Here is a 16,413-nt window from a genome sequence, read left to right as displayed (position 1 = left end):
TTTTTTTTTTTTTTTTTTACCTTTAATCTGATATGTATCATGAGCAATTTAAGAAACAAAGGAAAATTGTAAAATAAATAAATACAAGTTAAAAATCCATTGTTTATACCCCATGTCCTTGCAGTGTTGCCTGGGGCTTTGTATGGAGGACCAAAACAAACATAATTAAAAATAGAAGCAGAAATGTATAAGTGACTCGGTAAATAGAAATGCACCAATTAATTAAAAATATTGAGAACTTTACTTCATGTTTTATAATTTGACACATTTTCATTTTTTCAGCAGTTGCATCAAATTATATTTTTAACCACATAATTTAAAATTTCCAGGGTTTTTTTTTTTTTTAATGTTTTTTTGTTTTTTCTTCTACTCAAAGGTGCATTTGTGTCTCTTCAATTCATTTCTTTTTTTGCCACCACTCCTTTTATTTCCATTTGTTGTTTTTACATTCTTCCGTCTCCTCTTTTTACTTTACCTATGCATTTCTGCATCATTATGCAAATGAAGACTGTGGTGTCTTAAGATTTCAACTTCTTCTTATTGGTTGGTTAGCATTACACCATATGTAGCTCCAGTCTGCTCTACCAGCCACAACAAACATAGCAACCTTTGACCAGTTCATCAATGAAATGATGTTCAAAGACTTAATTAGAAAATAATGCTGTAACTCCTGACTTCACGGACGCTCGGTTAGTGTTTCAGTTAGCGGCTCTCATGGACACAGGTGTCCACTGTCTGGTTATTCATAGTTTGGACAAAGCGGCCGCTGAAGTTGGTTTCCCTTATTTGCCTTTGTTAATAGTTCAAACACCGAATATACTTTAATATTCATTAATATGTTCAGTGGAAACTGTCTAAACACTTTGCTACAGAAGCCAACATTCATGGTCTGGTCTCGGCTGTTGGTGATGCAGCCAATCAGTGCTTGGGAAAATGAATGTCGCTCCTGGATTGGCTTCTTTGCAAACACAAGTTAGTCAAGTACCACTGTGTCTAGGTTGCTTTAACTTCCCAAACTGCATATTCTGTCAAATATTTTAGAAAGAAATATGTGGAAAGGAAATTTTTTTGTGAATACTCAACCACAAATAGGCTGTCCACTCTCCATATTTTAAATTCCATTTTTTGTTTGAACTAGACCGGATGTGTATCCTCCACCCTTCCTAAGTAGTAATAAACTACACAGTCCAAAACAGCTTTGAAATTTAACTCATCTTCAAAACTGCTGACTCAATGCAAAGGCAGCCGAAGCCCAGTTAATCAGCTTTTAAATTAGTTTTCGTGTTATTTTTTTCTGTATTTAATGAGCCATTAAAGTTCTGAATCTTCAATAAAGGCACTGAATACTCAGTTGCTTTGACCAAGCCCGTTATTTTATTTTATTTTTTCTCTGATCAGACTTCATTCAAGTTCCTCTCAGTACAAATGAGCCAATTAAGCTCCCATCCCTCCCTGCGGTGGCGGCCTTGAGCGGAGCGGCGTTATCACTGCAGAGGCTTATCTGGAGCGGGACAGAGGGAGCCGTGTCAGGAGTCGGAGCTTCTCGCGGTTATGTAAGCGACCAGAAATAATCAGGTTGGGGAACTCTGACCCTTAATGTGCTTTCATTAACGCTTATCTGAGTTTAGGGAGGCTGCACCGCCAGATGGACACTTCCTTTTGTAGTTAGAAAGGCGCAGATAAGCCTCAGGTCCAAGTTTCTGTTTTGAAATCGAGCTTAATTCCACAATAACCGTTAAAGGTGAACGTTTGTAAAAGATTACACGTTTTCTAGTCACTGACTCGTATGTAAATATTAAAAAGACTGAGTTTCCTTTTGATTTTGTGCATATGCTTCATTCTGGATTCAGACCAGCAGATAAAGAAGCAGGACCTTCACCATCTGTGGAAATTCCACATCTTCATCATCATAATCTTGGTTTATCAGAGTCATGGCCTTTTTGATGGTCCAGAGCCGCTTTGACACTCATCAGCTGCTGTTAACCGTTAATGGAACTCCTTACGTTTCATTTCATCCTCCAGCCTTCGCTCTGAGACATTCCTGAGTTAGACATTGTGAAAATTAAACTAAAAAGAGCCATGCTTACAGGAAGTTAAGACTGATTCATTAAACGTAATATGACATCACTCCTGTATGAAGAGGTGAAGCCGTGTTCCTGACGTACATCTCTAATGAACCAGATTACTTCTGCTTTTAATGGGAAAAAGCAGAACATGTATTTTTATTGATTAAGCTGCCTTGGTGAATAGTTTTGTTACAACAGCAGAGTTGTACATTGTTAATTAGGAGAAAACTTGTGAACTTGAGATATTTTTCTGTTGGACCGAATTGGGATCAAAGTAGGTTTTAAATGAAGGTGATAATTTCCCCAATCTGAAAATGTATCTTTGCTGAAACAAGAGCAGTTACTATATGAATGTAAAGTGAAACTGATATTAAGGGGGCAGTATTACGTAAAATCAACTTCTTTGAGCTTTATATCATGTTATAATATTATTCCCTCATAAAAAAACACACCCTTATTGATTCTTTCTTTCATGCATGTTTGAGAAATCCTTTAATCTCCATGGCAACCATTCAGCTGTGCAAAAGGCCTGGGTAGACCTAGCTCCGCCTTCGAGACGTAGCTCCTCCTCAAAGCTGCAGTTTCCGAGCTTCAGTCTCGCATAGCAGCCCTCTCCTGCAACTCCCCACTCAGCTCCTTCAGACTAGCCAGCAGCAATTAGCAAACACCTGATGGAACAGCGCATCTGCTGAGATAATTATAGGAGCAACTTTTTTGTGCAATGCTGATAAAAACGTTGTTAAAGAGGAGCCATGTTTAATATATACAGCATTTCTACAACTACTGAAGGTAATATAGTTACTTAATTGTGCTGTAAAATGGCACTATGTGGCTGGAAAACACACAATACTCCCCTTTTAATGGAATAAGCAATTGTTCTGACTACATCTGACTACATCACAGTGACAGACATCATCAGCTGTTGGTTAACACTGCTAATCCACCTCATTTGCTGTTGCTGCTCCTCACTAAATCTCTCTTTGGCTGTATTGTTAAGAGTATGTTAATGTGATGAAATGTAAAAAAAAACAAAAAAGATAAAAAAAATTCAGTGGGTGTGGAGACTTTTGCAATGCGTTGAATAACCTTCTCTTTGATACAAGTGCTGTAGATGAACTTGAACTTGCACCGCCTCCCTTGGTCTATCTGCTCTGTTTATGTTCCCTCTAATCTGGACAGAAAAGCAACGAGTTAAGCTCGTCGTCTGGTTTGTGTCAACAGGAATTGTGAGAAGTCAAGAGAAGGGCTCTGTGACGGCTTAGGAGGGCAAACTGCCGGGAAATGGCTATAAGATAAAAGACAAACTTCATTAAAACTGATTTGTTGGACTGGAGCAGGCAGCAACAAGTGATTTACAATCCTTTACTAGATTTCACCTTGACCGTTTGCTTGTATTTACCAACAAGCCTCCCCAGAATTCAGGCTAAATATTTGACCCATTTTCTTTTTGAGTGTCCAATCGTTTTATGCGGTCTCCTGCCACACACTCAATTTTTAATAATGATCCACAAATGTGTAAAAGAGGTTAGATCTAGGGTTGGACTAGGCCATGGGTCTGCAACCACATGTGGACAGCAGCCTGCTCTACCAGCCACAACAGGTAGCCATTCAGGAAGTTTAATATATTCCACGTAAAACGTCTAAGTGTCTGTTTTTAAGATTCAACTATCAAGTTGTTGCTATTTGATGAATTTGAAGTTTTTGTAGGTACACAGCTTTTGCAGCTCATCAGCATCATGCTACCACCAACATGTCTTATATCTGGTGCAGAATCCTCCAAATATACTGTACATCTTGAATTTGATGTTTGTCTCACCTGACCACAAAACCTTTGGCAAGTTTGGGTCAGGTGTTTGAAACTTGAACACGTATTGCTGTTTGAATGGAGGAAGCATGCTAACGCTAACCTCCGACCTCAACCCTGCTGAAAAGTTGAGGACAGAATCTGAAGCAGGAAACAAAGAAATTTAGATGAACTCCGAAAAGTCCGACAGAAACATTGTCATGTATTCGTCCCCAATTACACCAGAACCTTGTTGATGTTCACGCCGTTGCCGAATGCATGTAACCTGATTATTAGAACGCCACGTTCCACTTAAACTCAACAGTTGGAAATGGGTTAGTGGTCTGGCTATGTGTGCCTCTCACAGCTTGCCACTGCCACTTGAAACTCGTAGCAGAAATAAAAAATAAAAAAAAGACCCTGTGGAAATTATGTCGCCGAACTAGGCCAGCATACGGTAAGCATAATGCAGTCCAGTTTTATAGAGAGGAAAAGGCTTGAATTAAGAGTGGCCAGCTGTCATTGTGTCCCACAGGTCTTTAAGGCCTGGGTTGACTAAAAGAGAGCAGAGCGGTGACTCAGAGGAAATACCTTTCATTCCACTGACAAAGCGCCACAGGAAGAGTTGGATGTTGAAAAGATGGCACCACCGGGAGCGACGGTCACCGGGGGGACGCCGCCCGGGCCGGACTAACTCATCTCCTGGTAAACAACCCACATGTCTTTCCTGATAACTAGGACAGATGGGTTGACCCATGCTGCAGAGCTCAGTGGAGGTAGTGGAAGTCCTCCCACAAGGACAAACCGTGACCAGATATTTATAGGCATATGAATACGTAGCATAGCCCTTAGGAGAAACATAAAAAGATTCATTGACTCTATATTGGTCCCCATCCAGTAATAGTGGAGATTTTGGGCTGCTTAGTTCTGAAATGAACCGTTTTAAGGAGGTTCACGCTACGTTATTGTTTTTCCCAATTTATCTTTGACTGAAAGAGTGAATGAGGAAAACCACGGAAATGTATACACACTATAAATTACAGTTGCTGCAGTTATGGTTTCATCTTCTGAACAGGACAGTGATAAACCTGGCAGTAATTATTGTGATGATGATGATGATGGTGATGATGTAGGCTAACAAACCAACTGTACTTCTGTTTTTACTCTCTTTTGAGTAAAGCTTTATACTAACTTCCTGCAGTTTCAACTGTAATCTGGTACAGGTTTTAATTATTCATAAATTGGGTTTGAGGTCACACTTTATTGTAAGTACTTCTGCAATAATCTGTTGGAATAATAACAAAAAAAGATTTTTTGCAATATGCAAAATATTTTCTACTATGAGGTTTGGACAGTCGATCTACCCAGACAAATACAATGAAGTGACAAATTAGATAAAAAATGATCCAAATATGATTAGGGATTGTCATATATTTTTTAGGAATAATCATAAAACATCAGAAAACATCAGAAAGGTAAGAAAACATCTGAAAATATCCTGGAATATTAAGGAATTAGCTTACCTTGTATTTGAGCTAGCCAAATGGCATTCTTAAGGCTTCCAGTGTCTAGACCAATCAAAACGCTGGAAAGAATATGTTGCGACAGTCGGCTACTGATGGGCTCTTATGTATTGATGTAAGAAATGATGTGTTCTTTGAAAAATAAGTTGACTTAGCAGGGAGTTTTAGGGATATTTGCAGGGATGCAGAGTCAAACGACACAGAAATGACACAATGACAACATTACTTTATCTTATGCTAAGCTATGCAAACATTTTGCAATAATGAAGACTGACAAACTGTTGGTTGCTGAATTGTCCAGTTGACATCAGTCACACGTATTTTCTGATTACTTCAGCTCATAATTGTTTTAACTCTTGGTTCCCATGGTTCATGAACTGGAATCCTCAGCTGATCGTTGTGAATTTTACGTCCATGGTATTAATTGGGCTGGCCAATACAGCCCAATACACAATACAACTACAGAAATGCACAAATAACAAGGTTTTGGTTTGGAGGAAAATATATACCATGTATCCAACTGTTCATCTTTTGCTCAACCAAATTCATTATGATAAAAAAAATAAAACCCACAATAATAAGATGATCAGATTTTGGTCCCTGTTTCAAATGAGAAAAAATGGGCCAGTTCACCACTTCACTTCATCCTGATATCTAGAAAGACCTTACGATGTCAGAAAAGCCGCCAAGTGCTCTCCGAAATATCCGTATCTTTGTTGTAAAGCTTGTCGTCTGAATTGTTAGAAATGAACTCAAAGTTCATTATCTGAGAACTTTCAGCACACTTTGATGGTGATTATTGTTCTTGTCCACACCCTGCTCATTGAATAGCACAAAAATGTCAAGGCCTGGTGGAGACCTTGTCCGCAGTGCCTGAGCAGTCCAGCAGATGTTCACCGGTTTCCAACGCCGGCATGTCATTCATCTGTCTCAAAGTTAAGACATCAGACAGGGAAACACAAACCCGGTCCTAACCCACGATCCCTCTCACAGCCGGACTGCCCCTGCAATAAAATATGATGAACGGTCAGCAGTTTGCCACTCAGGCGGGCCAAGTGTAACCGCAGCGTTCGCTGTTCAGACGCAGGGTCCCCCACCATACTCCACTGTCCATATTTGGTGTGTGTGTGTGGTCAGGAAACCCCACAAAATGACTACGTTATATTACAGCATGAGACAATGAGACACCAGGCCTGACCATAAACATGGACTCATGACAGCATGGAAATAGTTTTCTGGAATTCCTCAACGGTGAGGGAATGCTTCCATGGGTACAATGCTGAGTACAGTAAAGCAGGAAAACAAAGCTGGAAGTTAGCGTAGCTTCTGCAAAGAAGCAGTGTTCAGAACTCATTGTTATCTACAAAACACATTTTCCCATTAAGTCAAAACAGTTTTTGTTAAGGAACTTGACTTGTTATAATGGTAAATCTATGATCTAAAACAATATGTTTCCAGAAGTGTAAAATTACATTAGTTATGACATATTGATATTTAGCTGACTAACTTAGGACCAGCTGTGGAACAACAGACACGCATTAATAGTCTCCAATGTGAATTTGAGATAATTCTAGTTTAATTTCTAGCATTGAGTCATGTATGAAGAAGAGGTGAAACAACTTATTTTTCTGGTGGGAGATGAATGTAGAACTGCTGCTTCTTCAAATCAGAAGGAATCAGGCCTGATTTGGGCTTATGATCAGGATTATCGTCCGTATAAGGTGATTTGATTAATAACAGCTCCCAAGTTATCTTTCTATCAGTAGCTGGCTTTGGAATGGCACCGCTGAGTGCCCAATAATATGCCCAAAGGGTGCCTCCTCGTGGGGGTGTCCTGGGCACAGCCTAATGGAAGGGGACCCTGGAAAAGACCCAGAACTCACAGAAGGGACAATTCTTCACCTCTGACCTGGGAACACCTGGAGAATTTTGCTGGGCAGAGGGATCTCTGAGGTTCCCTCCTAAACCTGACCCAATCTCCGATAAGCAGAAGAGGATGGATGGATGGAATTCATCTTTGTGCAGTAAACATTCATGTTTGAAAGTTACTTTTTAAAAAAGGTTTTAAAAAAGACCAGCAGTTTGATAGGAAAGAGAGTGAAAACATTCAGCAAATGGCCAAAGACCAGGAATCAAACCCAGGACAACAGCGTCCAGGACTGTAGCATCTGCACACGGTGCATCTGCTCTACCAACCGAGCTACCCAGAGGCCCAAGACATGGCATTTTTGGCAAAAATCATTTCAAAGCAGATTCAAGGTGGATCAATCCCCACATTGGCATACAGCCACCACCATGTCTCAATATAGGGATGGTGTGCTGATGATGATGCAGCATTTATTTTTTGTCAAACCTTAAAATACAAATTTGAATTTTGCCATCGACACAGAAAAGTGCCTGGTGGGCCCAACTCAGACAAGACTTTTCCAGTGACAGCCTGGTGTTTAAATGGAGCCCCAAATGTCTTAAGTTTAAGGTTGATGTCCTAATGAAAGGTGACCAATTCTTTTTCAGCCACTTATTTTTGCACCAAAATATTGCCTATGCTGACTGGCAGATTAGTCCCAGACAAGTGGTGAATCATTGAAGACGGGCTTCCAAAGCAATTAAGGGCCCATTTTGAAAACGAGACATTGGCCGATAAGCCTGTTTAGCTTTTCTGCTTCTCTATAAAGCGTGTCCCGTTACCTACACCAACTGGAAGCCATCTGGACAACGCAGTAAATTTATACGGGTGTCTTCCGCTCTGAAAACGGTAAAGAATCGGTGTTTCCCAGAAACCCGAGCATTGTCAGGAAGGTGTGCGTGGGGAAAAAGATCATTTAAAGATGCTCAAGTGAGTCACAACCAGGTCAGAGGTTGGCAAGTGAATGGGAGTGGAATAGGGAGGGGGGTGACACAAAGCTGACAGTTCAGTCTGTCAGAGAGGTGGGTTGATTTTAGAGCTGATATCCCTCATTACCTCCCCCCACCCTGATTTAAACAAGCTTTGCTGTATGTTAAGTTTCAGTTTGACCCAATAGCTACACTGCGTGTAACAGGAAACGACTCATTTCACTTTTGGTATAGGAAAGCTATTATTTTGAAAGCAACATGTATTTGCAGTCTCTGTGGGTGGTGAAGAAGTCCAGAAGTATCTGCTTCCCATCGAAATAAATGAATCCTCTGGTTCCAGGGAAAAAGCTCTTAATTCAGGCTATAAATAGAATCCGTGTTACATTCAAACTACATTTAATCAACAGAACGTTTGCTTATATAAAGGACTTAATCATTTTCTGCTGTCTCTGATTAACCCTGCTTGGAGCCAAGCAAATGTCCTTACTCACCTCATGACAGCAGCAACACACGCCTAAAGTATAAAAAACAAAAGATGAGCCTAATTTCCAAGTTAATAAAGCAAAAAAAAACAAAAACGGAAGAAAACATATTCATCTGTCTACTAATAAAATTGTGTGTATTTTAAATTTTTTTTTTTATCTTTAATCCATTTGTCCTAATTCTGACGTTACATTTATGTGAATACCTGGACATCTGGAGAGCCTAACGTTTAGGTTCCAACCAGAGTGTGAGAAGTGCAGAATGCCATGGATGCAGCTCTATGTTCTTAGAAATATATTTAATCAGTGGAAATAATCAACTATTTTCTGCTAAAATTCTCCACTGTGAAAGCCAAATTGTGATGTTGCTGTTCCTATGGCAGCGCAGCAAACTGTTAGAGGAAAATAGAAAAGCATCAGTTTAGAATAAGGCATTGGGCATTGCTGCAAATCTTTTCTATGGTAATCATTTTGAAGATGCATAAGGCTCATGAGACGATACATGGTGATTTGTACATGAGATTGGGGCAAGGTTTCAGCAATATTTTGTGGAAAACTAGGACTTTGCTTTCTTGGGGTTTTTTTGTTTTGTTTTTTTATGGTTTAGTCAAACCTGAACTGGATTATAGTTTCTTTAGTCTATATACGTCATTCTTAAACTTGTCTAATTCTAATCTGGTCCATATTTCAACAAAGCATTCAAAATACTCCCTTTTTGCTTTCACAAACTCTATAAAGGTCCATTAAACCACAATTTAAAAAAACAATTGTGTGTATTCTACAATCTATGAATAAATGGGTTTTCTGCAAATAATTTGCAATTACATTCCTCAGAAAAATCTGCGAATCGGTGAATCTGTGATTATAATTTTGTTATTAGCATGTAGCGGTTAGCCGGCGCTGACATTCTCACGGTCCATGCTAATAATTTCTATGTTGTCTGTTACTCTGCAAGTTCAGTTTGTAAACACCGAATACTTAAAATGCTGCCACAGAAACAATATAAAGTGCTGAAGGCATCTGTAGTACTAGCATGACGGTGTTGCTAGCTTGATTCTTTTTAAGGTTTTGATGGCTATAGTGGCCTTTATTTGAAAGTAGTTTGACAGCAAAGAAAGTAATGAGAGAGGAGGAAGACATGCAGCAAATGTCGCCAGGCCGGGAAGCGAGCCTGCGACCACCACCACCAGGACTAAGGCCTCCATACGTGGGTCGTGCTTGATTCTTAAACATAGATACAGAGTGTTGAGTCTCAATACCTCAGCCTCATATCTGTAGGTTCAGAATAATTACTTCATGAGGCCGAAGGAAGCATTGACCACATCTAGATTGTGCAAAGTATGAGCAGCGTTTCCGTTCTCATTCCACCATTACACTGCATACTTTCCCAGATTGTCCATTAATAGCCGCGGTGATGATGATTCATTTGGTAAATCGCTTAGAAGTTAAAGCAGTGGCAGTATGCTCTAAGTAGCAAGTACTTAATACTGTTTTTACAGAGTATGAGTACCCTCCCCCTCCATTTCTTGTAACTAGGCTGTTGTACTCCCAAACATACATACAATGTGCTCTTAGATGAATATCAAAGAACTCTTCTATGAAACATCTTGCGTATTCCAGTACTATTTGTTTGGACTAAGTGGTTGTTGGGAGTTTTCCTTCTCTTTCGGATGTGTCACTCTTTCTGTGGGCAGTGATCAGCCATCCTGTGGTCAGACCAGAGTGTGTGGGTTCTGTTGTCCATTGCTGACCACGCTTTGCTGTACAAACCACAGCAGGAGGCAAGTCAACCAGCATTTATTTATGTTACTGGAATCCCCCATTAGGCTGACATGGGACTGCAGAAACATTTATCCACAGCGTAGTAACAGGGTCGCCTTACGCAATTATTATTTTAGCTGTTAGGAGACTCATAATGGTGTTTGGACAGCTTCTAAAACACAGACTTTGTCAGGCATGTCGGGGTATCTGCCTGTTATCTCAGTTTTACCACACACAATCAGCCTCTTGGTGTTTCTCCTCATTAGTTGTGCATGGGTTGGTCATTTCATGGATATTTGTGTCAGTTTTGTTAGCCTCACTGTGCTTTTCATCTGGATTTTGGGACTTATGAAAGGAATGTTTCAGTTTGGATTTCTGGCTCTAGGATAACTGAATTACAGTGCCTTGAAAATGTGTTTGCTCCTTTAAAGGCAGAAATAATACGACAGAGTATTAGAGCCAGGCTAAGAATTGTTTTGTTTTTAAATTGTGAGAATTTATGTGGATGGAGTCACACATTGACGTCTCTAGGACATGGACCACAACTCACATTTGTCAAACCCAGAATAGATTTCATCTGAGGTTTCCGATTCTTGAAACACTTTGAACACATGTCATATTATTTTTAGATGGATAAATCCCTAAATTGTTTTATTTCCATTCTCAAAATGATCTTTTCTTCCCATGAAGAGGACTTTAAGCTGATCTGAATGACTTTTCATGTAATGTAGTGGCCCACTGCAGTGCACTGTACTATACAGCCCCTCCCATTTATCCCTGCTGCTCACACAGCCGGAATAAATAGAGACTAGCTTCGCCGCATCCAGCTGTTCCCAAACATCTTCCTCCTTGATGTTTCCCCGTTATCGTCCCTGTGTGCTGTGTCTTAATTGAAAGCAGCGCCAGCGCTAACATTTGGGCTCAGTCAAAAAAATCTCAACCGCCCTTTCTTTGCTGTCAAAGAAAAAAAAAAAAAAAGTTGCTGACTCTTGTTGCCTCGTGTATCGACTCTTTTCTTTTTTCGGCACCGCAAAAATCAGCAACGCAAAAAAGGAAACGTCATTTTCTAACGCATTGTGCTTGCGCCCATCACAGTTTTGTTGCTACACCTTTTAATTCTGCGAATGGATTCAGGGCTTGGGCTGCAGTCGGCGTAACATTCGGAGCTGTAAACACCTGGAACACTGCGACGAAAATGTTGTAAAGCCTCAAATTGAAAGTGGAGAGGAAAGATCCGAACGCTGTTTATCCTGACTGCCGCGAGATTGGCATTAGATGGTTTTGTAGGGGAAGTCGGCTGGATGAGTTTGCTCTTTAAACAGCATGTGACTTCCCTCTGTTCCTGCCTGTTGTTGCATTTGAAAATAGCTCCTCACCAGCTCAGAGGGTTGTGATTTATGCCCTGGCGAGCTGTGATCTTCCGGACAGTGCTGCACAAAGCTGTGGCGAACCTCGCAAGTTTAGAGCCTCGTGAAAACGTAGTTAAGTCAGCAATCCGTCCACTCCATCAAATCCAGACTCCTTCTGTCTGTTTTATGTCTTGGATGTTACAGTAAAGCTGCATGTTGAGAGTTTTCCTAATTCAATGTCTTTTCTGGAAACTGGATGTGAAGCAGGAAAAGGGTGGGGGGAAGATGGGAAACCAGGAGGTTTTCTTGGAAATCGCATAATTGGGAAGGTTGGTTGCAGCTGAGGGATGGCAACAACTGTCAACAGTTGGTCGCTGTGACCTCTGATCTTTGTTTGTGTGAACACACAGGGTAGTGTTTGGAAAAAGCACATCTAACCTTGTTCATGTGCTTGGGTAGTTGTCCCCAGCATCACAGGTGCAATGTCTGAACTGGTGATTGTTTTTGCCAGCTAAAGTCACTAAGCTGAAAGGATTGACGGAATAATTCCATTCCCTCCATGGATAATGGGAGTGGGAATCCTACGCTGGCCAGACCGATTCTTTCTCCACTGCTTTCTTTTCCGAGGCCTAATATAGTCTGGAAAATGGGAAAGACATTTCACTTTTCCTCTTGATTGAGAGGAATGTGGGACGTATGGCCTTTCCAGGGCCGGGTCACTGGAAGCCCAGCTGTTCTTTCTCTTCATATAAAAAGAAAAAATATGTCGTTGAATTGATTAGTGCTGGTAGGACCTGCTCAGATTCCTGTTAAAGCAAAACCACAGGGAAGCAGGATATAAATAGCAAAACTTAACAATCTGGACATCTACGTTGCATTGACTTTTAGACATACCTTTGTTTAGTTAAATGAAATGTGCTGGGCTGCTTGGATTTGAAAACATACTAGCTGATCATTTACATTGGCGTTAAGGTTTTAGACTGAGTGTTTTCACACCTGACAGTCCGGTAGACTCGGTTCAATTGGTGAAAATTGCAACATTTGTTAAATTTTCAGCCGCTGCGTATCAATCTATCCAAACCCTTTGAAAAAACTATTTACTCCCTTACCTGTGGTGCCACTGAAGGAAACAAGACAAAAACCACTGAAGAAGACACTGAGTGCAACTTCCTACTTCATAAAAGGTAAACAAAAATAGAGTAGTGTCAGATCTTAGAGGTTGTAGGATTTTTGTTTTATCATCACAAGTTATTTTCCTGCTAGTGATAGACTCACCATTTACCCAGAATACCCTGCTCTACAGTCCGCTTCCTGCTTTTGGAGCAGTCTCTGGTCCACATGGTGTTCACATTCGAGCAGCTCCAGAGTTTACTTCGATCAAACCGAGAGACCTAGGACCAGACTTCACTGTTTTGGTCCGCATCAGAGTTCGCTTGCGTAAACACTCCTCCCTCAAATGAATCAGACTTTCTAGGCAAATCTGAAAATTCTATCAAAGTGGACTACACTGGGCAGTTGTGAATGCACCCTATTATTAGTTCCTCCCTTAAAATATCATATGCTAACTTGCCTAAAGTATTCAAAATCATTTAATTCTAGTATTTCGATCACTTCCATAGCTACAGGTGGATAAGTATTCCTTAGTCAACTGGATAGGGTTATTGACTCGGTCATAAAGTGGTAGCCTCAGAAGTCACTAACTTTTTGCAGTCACCCGCTTACAGACCTCCAAACAACATGTGGCCTTCAGATTAACTCAAGAACAGTGAATAGACAGCTTCATGGTATAGGTTTACATAGCATCTGAGCATAGTATCAGCAGGTAGAATGCCAATATGGCACCTTCAGGTGGTTTTATTGTTGATCCCTCTGATCTGCCTACATACATATGTTCCTTCCTTCTTTCCTTCAAATCAGTTCTGTATTGGCCACTTATTTGTTTCTCTTGATTGAAATGAACCAAAAATGTCCTGAACCGTGAACCGTTGTACACCCAAATAGTATACATTGTCTATTTCTGGATCTTCCAAACACAAAATAAGGTTTGTTGATAAAGCAATGGCTGCCTCCTTTGCCTCTCCATTACCAACTTGTGTTTGTCAGAAAGCGTCCACCCTGGAAACGTCCATCCTCCAGGACTAACTTGTGTTTTCCAGACAGCCGGCTGCCTCATGGAAATGCACAGGAACAGACTCTTAATGGAAGACACATGAGCTCGAATTCCACAACATCAATTACCAAGACACATTAGGTGGCTTTTACTACACTACAGTGGCATGTGCTGCTGTTTTGGTGTGGGTGTTAGCCCTGTGGGTTACTATGACAACTTGTAAATGTCTTTTATGGCAGTGTATGCAGGAACTAATGCATGAGTCATAAGCGTTGCTCTTACGGTAGCTCTGACGTATTGTTTTGAGCTTAAGACAAACACAATATGTTCCTGAGAGTTGTAACATTTCTTCTTTGTGATCAACTGAAGCCTGATATTTGACCAAACTTTACGAATTCCTTTGCTTTTCCGTAAAAACGACAGAGCCAGAATTTGCTGAATCAAGTCCTTCTGTCAGGTGCATAAATTCTAACTCTAAAGGGAGTTTCATCATAACCATTACTTGTCTCTTGAAGCCCTCCTAATCCGCAGGCGGCGTTTGATGTGGGAAGGCCGTCTTTGGTGTCGCTGCAGACGGACACTTGAAAAGGCTTCTGGGTCGGGGTCCCCCTGCGCTCGCCGTCTGCCTTAACCATCGCGCCTCATGTCTCCCTCTTGATGTGGCAGATTTGAGAGGCCATAGTAAAAATTAAGAGATCATAAAGGCGAGATGGATGCGCCATGTGTTTTGGTTTACGCAGCATGTGCAATCCACCGAGGGGTTTTACTCCCACCGCTCTGCGACAAAAGCAATATGAACTTAGCAGCTGAAAGTCTAGGTTTTGGGTTCAGTTTGCTCAACTGGTCTTTGAATAATGTTGTGGTTTCATGATAAAAGAATCTGAGCATAAATAACTACTGTTGAAACCAAGTATTTATTGCGCAAAACAAGCTTTTTTAAATAAGTGTGTGACCTTTAAACGTTTTATTAATACTTGTGCATTGTTTTAGAAGGAAAAACCAAATGTTTAAAAAGAGCATCTGTAGTGTAATAATATTATAGTGTATATATATGTTTTTCTGCTTTTAAATGTGTCATGTCTGGCAGTGCAGCACTCAGAACTGAATGTCAAGGAGATGCACAACAGAACAACAGGTTACAAAAGCATTACGGCTTTTTCTAAAATGCTCCACTTGATTGATACAATATAAAAGAAAATTATCAGAAATTGCCTTCCTTTTATATCGAATGCAATGACACAGAGATGGAAGAAGAAGGAAAAAAGAGAAAAAGCAGTGGAGGACAGATGGATCAAAAGTAAAAAATAAGAGAGGAAGATAAGAACAGAGGAGAAGGAGGAGAAGGAGAATACTAGGACAGCAGTCTGCTTCTACACCGAACCAAAAAACCACAGCAACAAACATGAGCATACAGTGTACATGTGAAGAATTCTTCCCCTTGGATGTTTCACCCTTTTTATTGTTTCATCAATCACGATCAACAAAATGTAGCTTTATTGACAAACTATTTTTAAAAAGTCAAAGTTTCCCTTCAAGTATTGAGTTGTTAAAACAAACTTTTCATTTACATTCAAATCTATCAAATATGACTTGATGTCACTTGGTTTCTCCTCCAAATTGGTAACAATCTTGATTTGTCTTTGTCTTCTCACACCCCTATCCTAAACATGAAACATGAACATGAAGAGTTTTAAGCTAAAAAAAACAACAACAAAAACAAGTGGCTTTTAGTCTTAGTTTAGATTACTTTAGTAATTTTAACAATAAAAACAGCTTAGCAGAGTATATTACACAGCACCGTGATTCACCACCAGCCCCGGCCTGACCATTTGTCTTTGTTTTGACTCGCGTACAGCGAACTATGCAAATCCAGTCTAACCGAGGGTTGTTGGTGAATGGGTTTCCCTGAAGTACTCCCTATGATCCTTAGCCATATTTACTGAAATTTGTTTAAGAAAACCTAGACTGGTGCAGTAACCCACCATATAATTAGCTCTTTCTTAGCCTTTTTTGCCACACGGGATGCCTTTTACAGATTTTCCTTCTCGGAATCAAAAGCTGAGGGGCGCAGATGAAAGCAGAACAGTGGCATCTGAGGGTCTGCGGAGGCCTCCGCGCGCCAACTTTCTCGAAATAGCGGAAACTTGTTTTGTTGAACAGTCTTGTTATATATATCAATTTCTGTAAAAATAAAGACTGCTCCCATAAAATCGACTCCCTCATGTCTGAGGCGGAGGCTGGAGTTATAATGCACATCAGAGGCGCAGAATATTTTCTTACAGCTCTGCTTGGTGGCTTGAAGCTTAAGCTCAGAAAACTGTTTGAAAGCCAGTTCCAATAAAGAGGCCAATCGATATTGAACATTTTTTTGTTTTAGTGGAGTTGAACTTGCAGGTTTTTCATGTCTTGGTCCTTCTTTGCTCAAAAGGACTTTCTGCAGATTGCCTTAAATGGAAGAACCTGTCAAGGGAAGTGCTTTATTTCAACGAGTGTAAAAGGAAGGA

The 16,413-nt window shown here is 40.3% G+C and overlaps 1 protein-coding gene across 2 annotated transcripts in view; it reads left to right on the top strand.

Moving 5' to 3' along the window:
- Nucleotides 1-16,413, top strand: part of syn3 (synapsin III) — a 110,521-nt gene that overhangs the window by 64,723 nt on the left and 29,385 nt on the right. The window lies entirely within an intron of this gene.

The sequence above is a fragment of the Poecilia reticulata genome, linkage group LG23 (genome assembly GCF_000633615.1).
Source record: "Poecilia reticulata strain Guanapo linkage group LG23, Guppy_female_1.0+MT, whole genome shotgun sequence".
Lineage (NCBI taxonomy): Eukaryota > Metazoa > Chordata > Actinopteri > Cyprinodontiformes > Poeciliidae > Poecilia > Poecilia reticulata.
The sequence above is the reverse complement of the archived record's forward strand: the minus strand, read 5'-3'. Positions and strand labels throughout refer to the sequence as shown.